The sequence below is a fragment of the Amblyomma maculatum genome, chromosome 4, assembly GCF_055883805.1.
Source record: "Amblyomma maculatum isolate TAMU_Amacu chromosome 4, ASM5588380v1, whole genome shotgun sequence".
NCBI lineage: Eukaryota > Metazoa > Arthropoda > Arachnida > Ixodida > Ixodidae > Amblyomma > Amblyomma maculatum.
Genome location: NC_139347.1, coordinates 139,333,992 through 139,345,071, shown reverse-complemented (window position 1 = coordinate 139,345,071; position 11,080 = coordinate 139,333,992).

Genomic DNA, 11,080 nt, shown 5'->3' with positions numbered 1-11,080 from the left:
ATTGGTCAGCTTCGGCACAACTTTCGAGAAGAGACCAGCGGCTTCTGCGTCGCGTGAGTCATCTTCACCGCCGAATGATGAGGATGGGGCAACGCCGATGCGCGCAAGGCTACGAGCGCTCCTCGCGCGGAAAAGAAGACTTGTTCTGGAACGCTCTGAGCAGACGCCGCGGGCGCTTCCTTTGCGCCACGCTTAATGAAAAATGTGCGCGGATTTCGCGAAAATGCGCACGCCGGACGAAGCAAGCATAGCATATTGTGGTTTATTTACTTCAGCGAGCGATTGGGTTATGTTTACAAAAGAAATATTTAATTAGTTTTAAATGTGTCAATTAGCCTGAGATGCTGATTTGTAACCTTCCCAACAATGACATCTTCGGGAAAAGAAAACGACGGCAAACAACCGTCTTGTAAGACACAGGTCAAAATGAAGAGTCTGCCGAAGAAATTCGCAGCCCTTCATGGAGCGCTCGAAATTATCGCCATCAAGGAAACGGTGTCGAACCTTCAGAATTTTATAAAATTTATATGCGCAACAATGTTTCTGCAACGTTCTGGCCGCAGTTCCCGTCCAATAACTCGAGTAAGCCGGAATACGCCGCAAGGACAACCATAAGCAGCAGCACCGCTTAGCACATTTTCTGCGAGTCTAACAGGTCGCCCCTATCTTCCAGGACTGCGGTAACAGCACTCAATACACAATAAAAGTAAACGTAGCACTTTTTGCAAAAATCGGGCTTTCAGCAAAGATCTAATTTTTCATGCTGCGAACTCGAGCATCAGATGGAAATAGCCTGCCTGAGTCGGTTTGGGACGTTAAACCCCATAAACCAATCCAGATTGAAAGAGCCTTTTTTTAGCAGAAATACGCGGTCGGCGCCAAAGGGCTCAGCGCGGGTCGCGCGGCCGCCTGTGATTGCCAAGACGCCGCGTGACGACATTTTGAGGACCTGATGAGCTGCCGATGCTGCTCCGTCGTTGGGATGCATGCCGATCGCAGCCGCGGCGTTGTGAAAGTGATCATGGCACGCTATGTTCACTCGAGTGACCATCGGGAGTTACACCACCTGTATCCGTACCAGATGCACCCACAAACGACGCAGCACTTCCGTTGTGGAGAGCGGTCAACCGTAAGCGTATACCAGCTTTGCATGAAACCTTCCTGTGGTATAGAGTAAGACATTTTGAAGAGTATGCATGACATTAGCAGAAACTGCATGCCCCTCAGAGAAACCTTGGCGCGCATATTCTTGGGAAGGGCAGCGAACAATGCACCGGGCTACTATACCTCCAGCACACGCCTCCTGCCCCGCCCGGAAGATCATTGTTCTGGAAAAAAAAGGAGGCGTGGGGTGGAGGAGGGCGGGTAGGTCGAGGTGTACCAAATTCCTGATTTGAGTGTCAGGCATCGTAAGACGGGGAAATTAAGAATTTTATGGCAAGGATGAAGCGGTTAGAAGCTGCCATCAGACAAAAATAAACAGTGAGGGAAGCGCGGTTGCTGAGCTCTGCAATGGATGTGTGACAGTGATGGAGCCACTGAGACCAAGTCAGACCCCTGCAGACTGCTGCTTGAGTCATGGCACGCTCAGCAGGCGTAGGGAACCTTCCCTTTTCGTAAGCTCGCGGTATAAGTGTAGTGAATCTAAGGCACACGTATGTTGGAAGTCAAGCTGTAACTCCACCACGGTGATACCTTCATGAGAAAACCAAGTTTTGAAATGCGTTTTCTTACAGATGCCTCGTTTCTGTCATTTCTCACTTTATTTGCATCCCCAGACAGGCCAGAACAACGTAAAATATTTTCGTGTGAATCGGATAGCTTCCTCCTACTCCCTTTTTCAGCATGCCTGATGGCAAACTTCTCGAATAAAAAAAACAACACTATTTTTGATGGGCAGCAAGGGGTGAAAAATCACGAGGCCACATATATGAACAACTTCGATGATTACTCGCTTGGATGCATCGAACCAAACCTCGCCGAGTGCGCTCTAGACCTGGATTCGCGCATAAGCAACTGCGCAGGGGTTCCACGAATATGCCAGGTATATATATGTGCCATGCGGGAGGCGATCCCGCAAAGCCGTCACAGCATGCGACTCGATCAGCAGTGGGTTCTTTTTAATCACTTGCTCGTTCGCAAAGAATCATCAGCGCTTGCTACTGGTGAGTTGTGCAATGTTTAGAATAGAAGCCGTAGCGTGCACCCTTGCGCAAGAAAACGAGACACGCAAGCACAACCACGCGCCGATGCAGTCTGCCCGTCCCATTGCGAGATTGCCCTCCGGGAAATGATCGCGGTCAACGCTTAAAGGGACACTAAAGAGAAACCTGAAGTGGGCTTGCATCGATAGAATGCCAATTCCTGATTACAAAAAAATCCACTCTTACTGAAAACAGTAAAGAGGAAGAACAAAAATACAGGTATCGCCGCCACAGCCGAAACGCGCAACTACAAATCACGTGAAGCGCTATGGGTCACCGAGGCTGACTAATGCGAATTACGTTGCCCGTTTGAATGCGGTCGTAGGTTTTGTCTCGAATATAATAACACGCTTTTATCATACGTAAACGACGGCGAAAAGACAACGTAAACGTTGCAAGGCAAACACAAAAATATACTTGGAGGCGCCACAGACGCCCACTTCAGTTTTGGTTATGTTTCGGCTCAGGCATTTCGTGCGCACTCGGATAGTTTGTTTGGACCTTCAGCGCCTAAATTACGAGCTTGGAGTAGCAGATGCGCCTTTCTGGTTCCCATTTGAGCATCCGCCGACACGCTCCTTAATTCACACTTCCGCGCCAACATATCGCCGCCGTCGCCGCTTCGACTGCGACCAGGCCGCTCGACTGTAGCTACGTACGCCACGAAAAGCGTACATATGCTAAGATTCAATTGTTCACTAAATCATGGCACATCTGACCAACATACTGCTACAACAAGACCTTCAACGTGCTATTTGCATTTGCAGGCGTCGTAAACAAAAGGGGCATACTTGCCGCTCATACCAAGGAGAGCGTCAATATATTGCGCTAGTCGCCCGGCGAAAAAAAGGGCCTGGGGTAAAAAGTAAAAACTAAAAATAACGAAGCACCAGAAATACATTACAAAAGGTAAAAAAAAAATCGATTTGTAGAAAAGGAAACGCCATCGGTAAGATGCGAACTGGCTTCTACTTGTCCCGTAACGTTCGGCGCTAACCCCTCGGCTACGCCGCGCCACGGGAACCTTGGTATTATTTCTAGTCTTTACGTCATGGCCCCATTTACAATAAAATGTTTCTGCTGCCGGTCTAAAGATTACAACTTCTTGACCATCGGCGCATGCTGCCTGCTCTCACGTCTTGCAACTAATGTTCTGGATGCCTATGAGCGCTATATTGTGTACTGGATTCATTTTAACATATGGAATTTCACAGCGCTGGCAAATTTAGTCGCGCCGGCACTTCGGTCATGCTCTGCTACCGTGGACGTAATTTTCGCTGAACACGGAGCTGTAGCACAAACCTTGAAGGAAAAACGTGCGACGAAGCTTCAAAACTGACAAGCGCAGCAGCGAGGACACTATTTTGCTGGTAACTAAATCTTATTTGTATGTAAACATGTCGATAAGCGTTGCGATGACCGGTTTGTTTATACACAGTGCAAGAAGCAGCGCTACAGCTGAGAAACATGTAAAGTATTGCGCATTACAAGCGCTCTATGTCTTTTTTTCCTTTTTTTTTTCCTTTATGGGCCCATCGCTCAGTAAATTACTCTTCACCGTTTTATTTATTTCGGCTGTGGCCGTCATTGCGAGTACGCTGTTGCCATGTTGACCCTTGAGGGATGCGACGCCGCGGACACGGTGGCCGCGGGCCGCGCCGGCTCGCTAGCTATCACGGAGTCTCCGCTTACGTCACAGTGTGCGTCACTCAACTCCGACTACGTAGTCGGAGGGCACAGTTTGAATTCTCGACCAGCGGGAACAAGAAAAAAACCTCAACTTCTTATCGCAATATCTCAGCAATTATTCGAATTATTTTGCTTCCGGATATGCGGTGACAGTGTCACCAAATATAGTTTATTAGATTTTCATAGCATCTTTGGATGTCTTTAGTGTCCCTTTAATGCAACGGTTCACATACCAATTAGGTCTGAACCGCCAGAAAGTAATCAAATCTAAGTGCAAGCCCTTACTTCTGTTTTTCTCCTTTAACAAACGAGGTTCTTTGGAATGGTCACTGACACGACTCTTCTGTGCGAGAAAATGGAAGGCGCCGCGTCATGGTTCCGCCATTTTGACAAGGCCCTGTAGGAATCTCATGAGAGCAAGCTCAGCACGTAGTCACTTTCACAAAAACGCTTCGAGAAGGATACGTTTCCATTGGTCGGCTTGAATTCATCTCTCTTCCCCCCAGAGTCCCATTGTGCTGCGAGCTTTTTGCATTGCGAGAAACGATGGAAGACGACATCGTCGCGACCACGGGTGCTCGTGCAGCCGAACACATGTGAGATGATTTGTACGTCGACAACGCACGCAGACGAGCAACAGCGCACGCCAAAATGTGGCTCTGAATGCTCCTCAAAGTGACGTCATAACAGACGACAGGAGCGAATGTATCTGCTTTCCTTCTCTGCATCAATCACGCGAGTGCGGGAGGTTTGAATGGCAAGATTTAGTCGGCGAGTGGCGTCCGTGTGCTGTCAGTTCACGTTAAAGAACCTCAGCTGGTTAAAATTTCAGAGTCCTCCACTACGATGTCTCTCACAGCCTGATTTGCTTTGGGACCTTAAACCCCAAAAACCAAACCAAACCAAAGCATTGCGCCGATGTTTTATGTATAATCGAAAACACCTTCACAGGCAGATTAAAAAATAATATACTTAAAAAAACCTAGAGTATTAGCACATTTCAAAACAGCCCAATATCCCGTTCCTTTAAGGGATAACGAAAAAAAAAAAAAAAAAAGTCATGTCAGAAGTGGGATTTGAACCCACGCCCGGTAGTCCGGACTGCGTCTTAAAGGGCAACTCCGGGGGTTTTTTGACATTCGAATATTGTAGTGAAACTTTAACCACAGGTTCTTCTCTCCGTCCTGACGCATTCTACAAAATTTGAGTGCCGTACGATAATCCGTTCACGCGCAATACGGCTTTAAAATATGCCGTTTTCATGGCTTAAGTTGAGAGTATTTCTGCGGGCAACACTGAGTTTCTGACGTCACAAACAGTATACAGGCGTTAATGTCTACTTCCCGCGTGATTATGAAATTGTGAGGCTTATATTGAACAACCTCAGACATTTTACGCAGTGCGGCATGATTTCCATACTTTATTTTCACCATCCAACGCACGTACGAGGGTTTTTCTAATACTGAGTGTGACGTCACCATTTGGTCAAATGTGACGTCGCTTCTGGCCGTGAAATCAGTTTCGGTTTCGATTTGCTGTTTTTCTTTTTTAAAAATACTTCTAATTGGAATTTTGGAACACGGTTTTTTGTGTTGGAGTCAGGACGTGCCGAGGAATGTAATTCAATTAAAAACACAAAATGATGAAAAAACCACCGGAGTTGCCCTTTAAGCGCAGCGCCTTGAACCGCTCGGCCATTCTGACACGAATAAGCATTCCACCAAACATAATGCCAACCTATTTTTCTCCTCTACCCGTCTACGTTACATCCGGCTAATTCACCAGTCCTATAATATACCTGCTAGTGTGCCGTGCGGAGGGGTCTCCCAATGGGAGGAGGTAGCCGCGCCGGCGATGCCTTCCAACTTTGGCCGCTAGGTGCGCTGCTCATCGTAAAGGTGCCGTCGACCAAGACCGACTGAAATACAGACCTGCACAGATAGCACTGCTCCAGCGCGCACCTTATAGTTCATAGCCTTCGCCGCTAGGGAACGAACACTACGGGTAACCTGGCGATACTGTAAACCTGTTAATAAGAAGGGTCTATTAGTTCTGTCATTTTTCTTCGTCGTTATAGTTTATTTATCTGTCCACGCTGTAATGCACAAGCACCTGTTCTGCGCATGTGCAGCGAGTAACTGCAGTGCCGTCGCACAAAGCGGAATCGCGGTATGTCTTCTGGCGACAGAAAAACATTATAAAAATAAACACTGTCCGCTAAAATACAAAAAGGCAAAATTTTAGAAGTATAACTTGGGCAAAGATCTTTTTTTTTTTTTAATTTGGGTACAGTTTGTTTATATTAATTTGTGATTTGATGATGATGAAAATGACAGACGAACAGGTCAACCGAGCGCCCTCAACGACGAGAAAGGTAACGAAAGTTGGCGCACGAGGTCCCATAGGACCCTGTTTTTTGTGCAGGTCTGTATTTCAGTCGGTCTTGCCGTCGACGCCGTCGGCCGCCGGCGCGCCCTTGATTTGCCGCAGTTGCGCTGGCCGTGCCTTGAGCGGTTCGAAGCGCTTTTGACGCGTCTACTCTTTTCTTTTGTTTTAATCGTTCTGTTCCTTGCATTCATCAGTGGGAATTAAATTTGCAACGACTAATGATGCTAAAAATAAAGCATCAAGGCAAGGAAAAGACATGTTTCGTGCCGCTCGAATCAGAACTAGGTTTCTATGTTCGGTGTGCCATCGGACCCTGCGCAGCTTGCGGAGGGGAAGCGGCTGATTAAAAGAAAGGACCGCAAGTTGACTCCAACGTGTTGTCTGCGAAAAACCTTCTGAGGAGGGCTGCATCGAGATAACGTTCAAAGTGACGTCAACGAGCTCGCTAGAGATAGACCACACCTTAAGCCCGAAGCCGTGCCAACGGTATTCGACCATTATCCGAACTATCTTCTGCCTAAGAAGACATCGAAAAGGAAGGTGAGGAACCTCTGTGACCAACCGGCCGCTAAACGACAAAAGCGCAGTGCCGGTAATCCCGGCTGGTGCAGACGACAGCCATGGACCGTCAAGGATGTTTGACAATGCTTCCGAGGAGCCGGCAGCAGTTGAAGAGCCGAGCGAGAACTAATGCCCGCCGCAGCAGACGTGCAGAGCATCCGTTTGACTCAATTTCCATCACTGCAACTTGGACCAAATTAACCAAATTCGCACCCGCTGGCTCTGTATCATACGCGCGTTATAGAGCCGAAAAAAAAAATACTTTGCCACTATTTGCACATAGAAAAAATGGTAACTTTGGAAGCTTGATTCCTGAATGCAGTTCTGCGGACGCTAGTGTCTATTCTCGAAACAAAAAAAAAAGAGAAAAAAAAAGAAGAAAAAACAAGCGCGTATATTACAACAACAGCTAAAGCTTATAGAGCTAATAGCCATAGTGCACTGGGGGGTCTTTCTTCCAGATGTGGCCTGAAACCTGATTCAGGAAAACACACATCATTCATGGGAATGTCTTTTGCAGAAAAGTGTCGCTTGACCGTCGACTCTGAAGGGGATAGCTTAATGCAAATACCAGCGGAGGCTTACACAGAACAAGATGCGCAGGAAAAGGAAGCAATCATGCAACCAGAATGCAGCAACATTTCTCGCGCTCTAAGAAGAGCAAAGAGAAAACTGGCTGGAGCGCAGAAGCAAGTGGCTCAAATGAAGGCGCAAATTGAGGCGCTAAATGAGTCTGCGGTTGAAGCTTTTTTTTTTCTTTTTTTTAATCCCGCGCGTGACCTAGACTTGATTGAGACCGTACAATAACCGCTCGGCTGCTGAAACAGAAGCCGAAACTGATGAAGAAAGTAAAATCAATTATAAATTACTTAGCGGTGCTAGGCGAAAAACCACGTCGCGATAGGAATATCTTGCGCATCATTAGCAAGAAAAAAAGATACCTCCAAAAATTGGTCTGTATGCAATTTTAAAATTGCGGTGTCATTTGCGGCCTTCGTTAAAAACATTTACGGTGCATTTCTACATTTTTACTTGTTTATTGTGGCTGCACCTTTTTGCTGAAATTTTACTGTATTGTAGACTTTGTAAAAAAAAAAAAAAAAGAATCCATGGTACAATCGCCACTTTTGTTTCTTGCCTTTCCTTCTCTTATAAGAGGAAGCACACCGCATAATAATCATCTATGTATGAAGAAAAAAGTGACTTCCTAATAAAACATATGAATAAAGAGAACGAACAAAAACTGAAGAGTCTGATTCAGACTGCTTGTGTTTATTTTCGCATGCGATCTTTGAAAGCGTGCGCGTGCCATGTTACGAAAAAGCAATATTGCCCTGCTTTTCTGTAGCATATATGTGAAGCTATGAAACGTCAGCACCCTGATATATATCACCTTAACAATAAGCATGACTGAATTGCAGAAACGCGATGTAACATATCCGAAAGCATGAGACCCGTATTGACTTGACTGCGGCATCGATATACCATATGGGTCATAAGAAAAGACTGAAGAGTAAATAAAATTCATAGTTGGATTAATGAACAGTGTAAACACATTAGGGGTATTTTTTGATACCAGCTGTGTCACACGGGCAATAATTCGTCGTCGGTCCGTTTCACGTTAGATCGCGATTGATAATAGTAATTGTCATAACGATCGGGCCAACCACCTGGGATATGCTTGAGCTGACGGGATCAGAAGGAAGATGCACACGATACCCTACATCCGCGATCGCGATGCTTGGATCGCAATCGACTGGCTCCAGATCAAATGAAATTGCCATTGGAACATTTCATAGCAGCAATATATTGAACCCGGCTCGGACTTGATCGTTTAATCAAAATAAAAAATTGCAACCAACGTGGCAACTTTAGGTAATTGCTTCAAATTTCTTGTCTCGCTGGATACCAGGCAGTCATTATGCGTTCTGCTTAAGAAATTCTTCGGTTCAGCAAAATAAATGAAACAGTAAAATATAGCAGACTGGACCCGACAGTATTTGTTAAACGCTACCTCGAGCGCTATTTCAGCGTATGATTTTCTCCGCACAGTACTAGGACGGTACGATTGTCTTCCACCAAGACTGTTTTTAAACAAAAAAAAAGCGCTCAAACCGTCAAGAGACAGGTTTCGCAGTGAAAAGCGCAGCGCCTGACTATCCGGACCTATGCCGCCTATGTTGCCAAGGCCGCGAACGCGCAGCGCTGGCACGATGGATGGATGGATGGAATTAGGAGCGTCCCCTTTGAAACGGGGTGGTAGCAGTAGCTATCATGCTCATTTTTTTCCCTATGTCTTAATTATTGATTTAGAATGGTTAACTAAACCATCATTCTATTTATTAAATTTTGTTCCTACATTACTAACATTATGTCACTTCTCTGCTTTTAAGCCAACAATCTTCCAGTCGTTTTTTGCTAGTTTCCACCGCCGATTTATTCACCCGGCCACTGTTATCTCTAAGCCCCAGAGCTTCAGGAACAGTGATTGCGCCTGCACCAACTTCCGGATGGATACCATTACATTCTAGTATCATATGGTCAATTGTTTCACTGGAGTTTCCACATACAGCACATGCGTCATCTCCATTGTTAAATATTTTTTTTTTGTAGCTGCGTGTTCTAAGGCACCCTGATCTAGCTTCAAAAAGTAGGGCACTGCCTCTTGAGTTATCAAAGAAATCTTCCTTCCTGATCTGCATTTTCCACTTTCGGTATAATTCCACACTCTGTTTCTTTTCCATCGAATTTATCCAATTTTTACCTTCTGTGTTTTTCACCTGTTGCCTAATGCTCTTTATTTCTCCGTCCTTGATACTAGCATACTTACTAGTTAGTTTCCTAGTTATTTTCCTCCATTGTGAGTCAACGCTTTTTAGGTACAGGTATTTAAATACTTTAGCTGCCCATCTGTTACTGTCCATTTTTCTCAGGCGTTCCTCATATAATATTTTACTCTGAGCTTCCCGTACTTCGAAAGATGCCCAGCCCATATCTCCCTGTACCGCCTCATTTGTAGTTTTGCCGTGGGCACCTAGTGCTAATCGTCCAACGGATCTCTGATTAATTTCTAATGTCGGCTGTACCTCTGATTTTAGGCACAAAACCGCATTTCCGAAAGCAAGTCCGGGCACCATAATTCTTTCCAAATACCCCTCAAAACCGCATACCTATTGTATCCCCACAATGCCTTATGCTTCATTATCCCGGCATTCCTTCGCCCTTTGACCTTAAGTGATTGCTCATGCTTTCCAATGTATGCCAATCCTTCGTTTACCCATACCCCCAGATATTTATATTCTGCTACTCTAGGTATCTCAAGGCATTGTATTTTAAGACCCTTATTAGTTGAGCCGTTGAAAATCATCAGACCCGACTTAACTGCGCTGAAACTGAAGCCTAGAGCCTCCCCTTCGTCTCCGCAATACTTAACTAGAGTTTGCAATTCTTCCAGACTCTCAGCTAGCAGCACAATATCGTCTGCATACATCAAACCGGGGAGGCGCTGCTCTACCGCCTTTCCACCTAATCTATATGACAGGTTAAAACCTAAGTTACTGTCTTGTATCCTCCGTTCCAGGTTTATCATATAAAGCATGAACAGCACCGGTGATAGAGGACAGCCTTGTCTTAATCCTTTGCATACTTTGACATCCTCCGTACTTCTTATCCCTGGTGCGGTGGTGCCGGGTTCGATTCCCGGATCAGGACGAATTTTTCTTTAACTACGAAGTTTCTGAGAAAGCTGTATAGCTTTCTTTTGTAGCCGTATGGCTGCGCTTGGGTGGATGCAATGAGTAATTACTCCCTTATTACAAATCGACTCCACCTTGGGGGATTATCCTAAATATTTGACCAACACCATTCCCACTTCGAGTTATAGATCAATTCGCTCTCGCCCTACCATCTGCTCTGCTGACCGTCCTGGTTAGCTCAGTCGGTAGAGCGACTGCCCCGGAAAGGCGGTGGTGCCGGGTTCGATTCCCGGATCAGGACGAATTTTTCTTTAACTACGAAGTTTCTGAGAAAGCTGTATAGCTTTCCTTTGTAGCCGTATGGCTGCGCTTGGGTGGATGCAATGAGTAACTACTCCCTTATTACAAATCTACTCCACCTTCGGGGATTCCTCTAAATATTTGACCAACACCATTCCCACTTCAAGTTATAGATCAATTCGCTCTCGCCCTACAATCTGCTCTGCTGACCGTCCTGGTTAGCTCAGTCGGTAGAGCGACTGC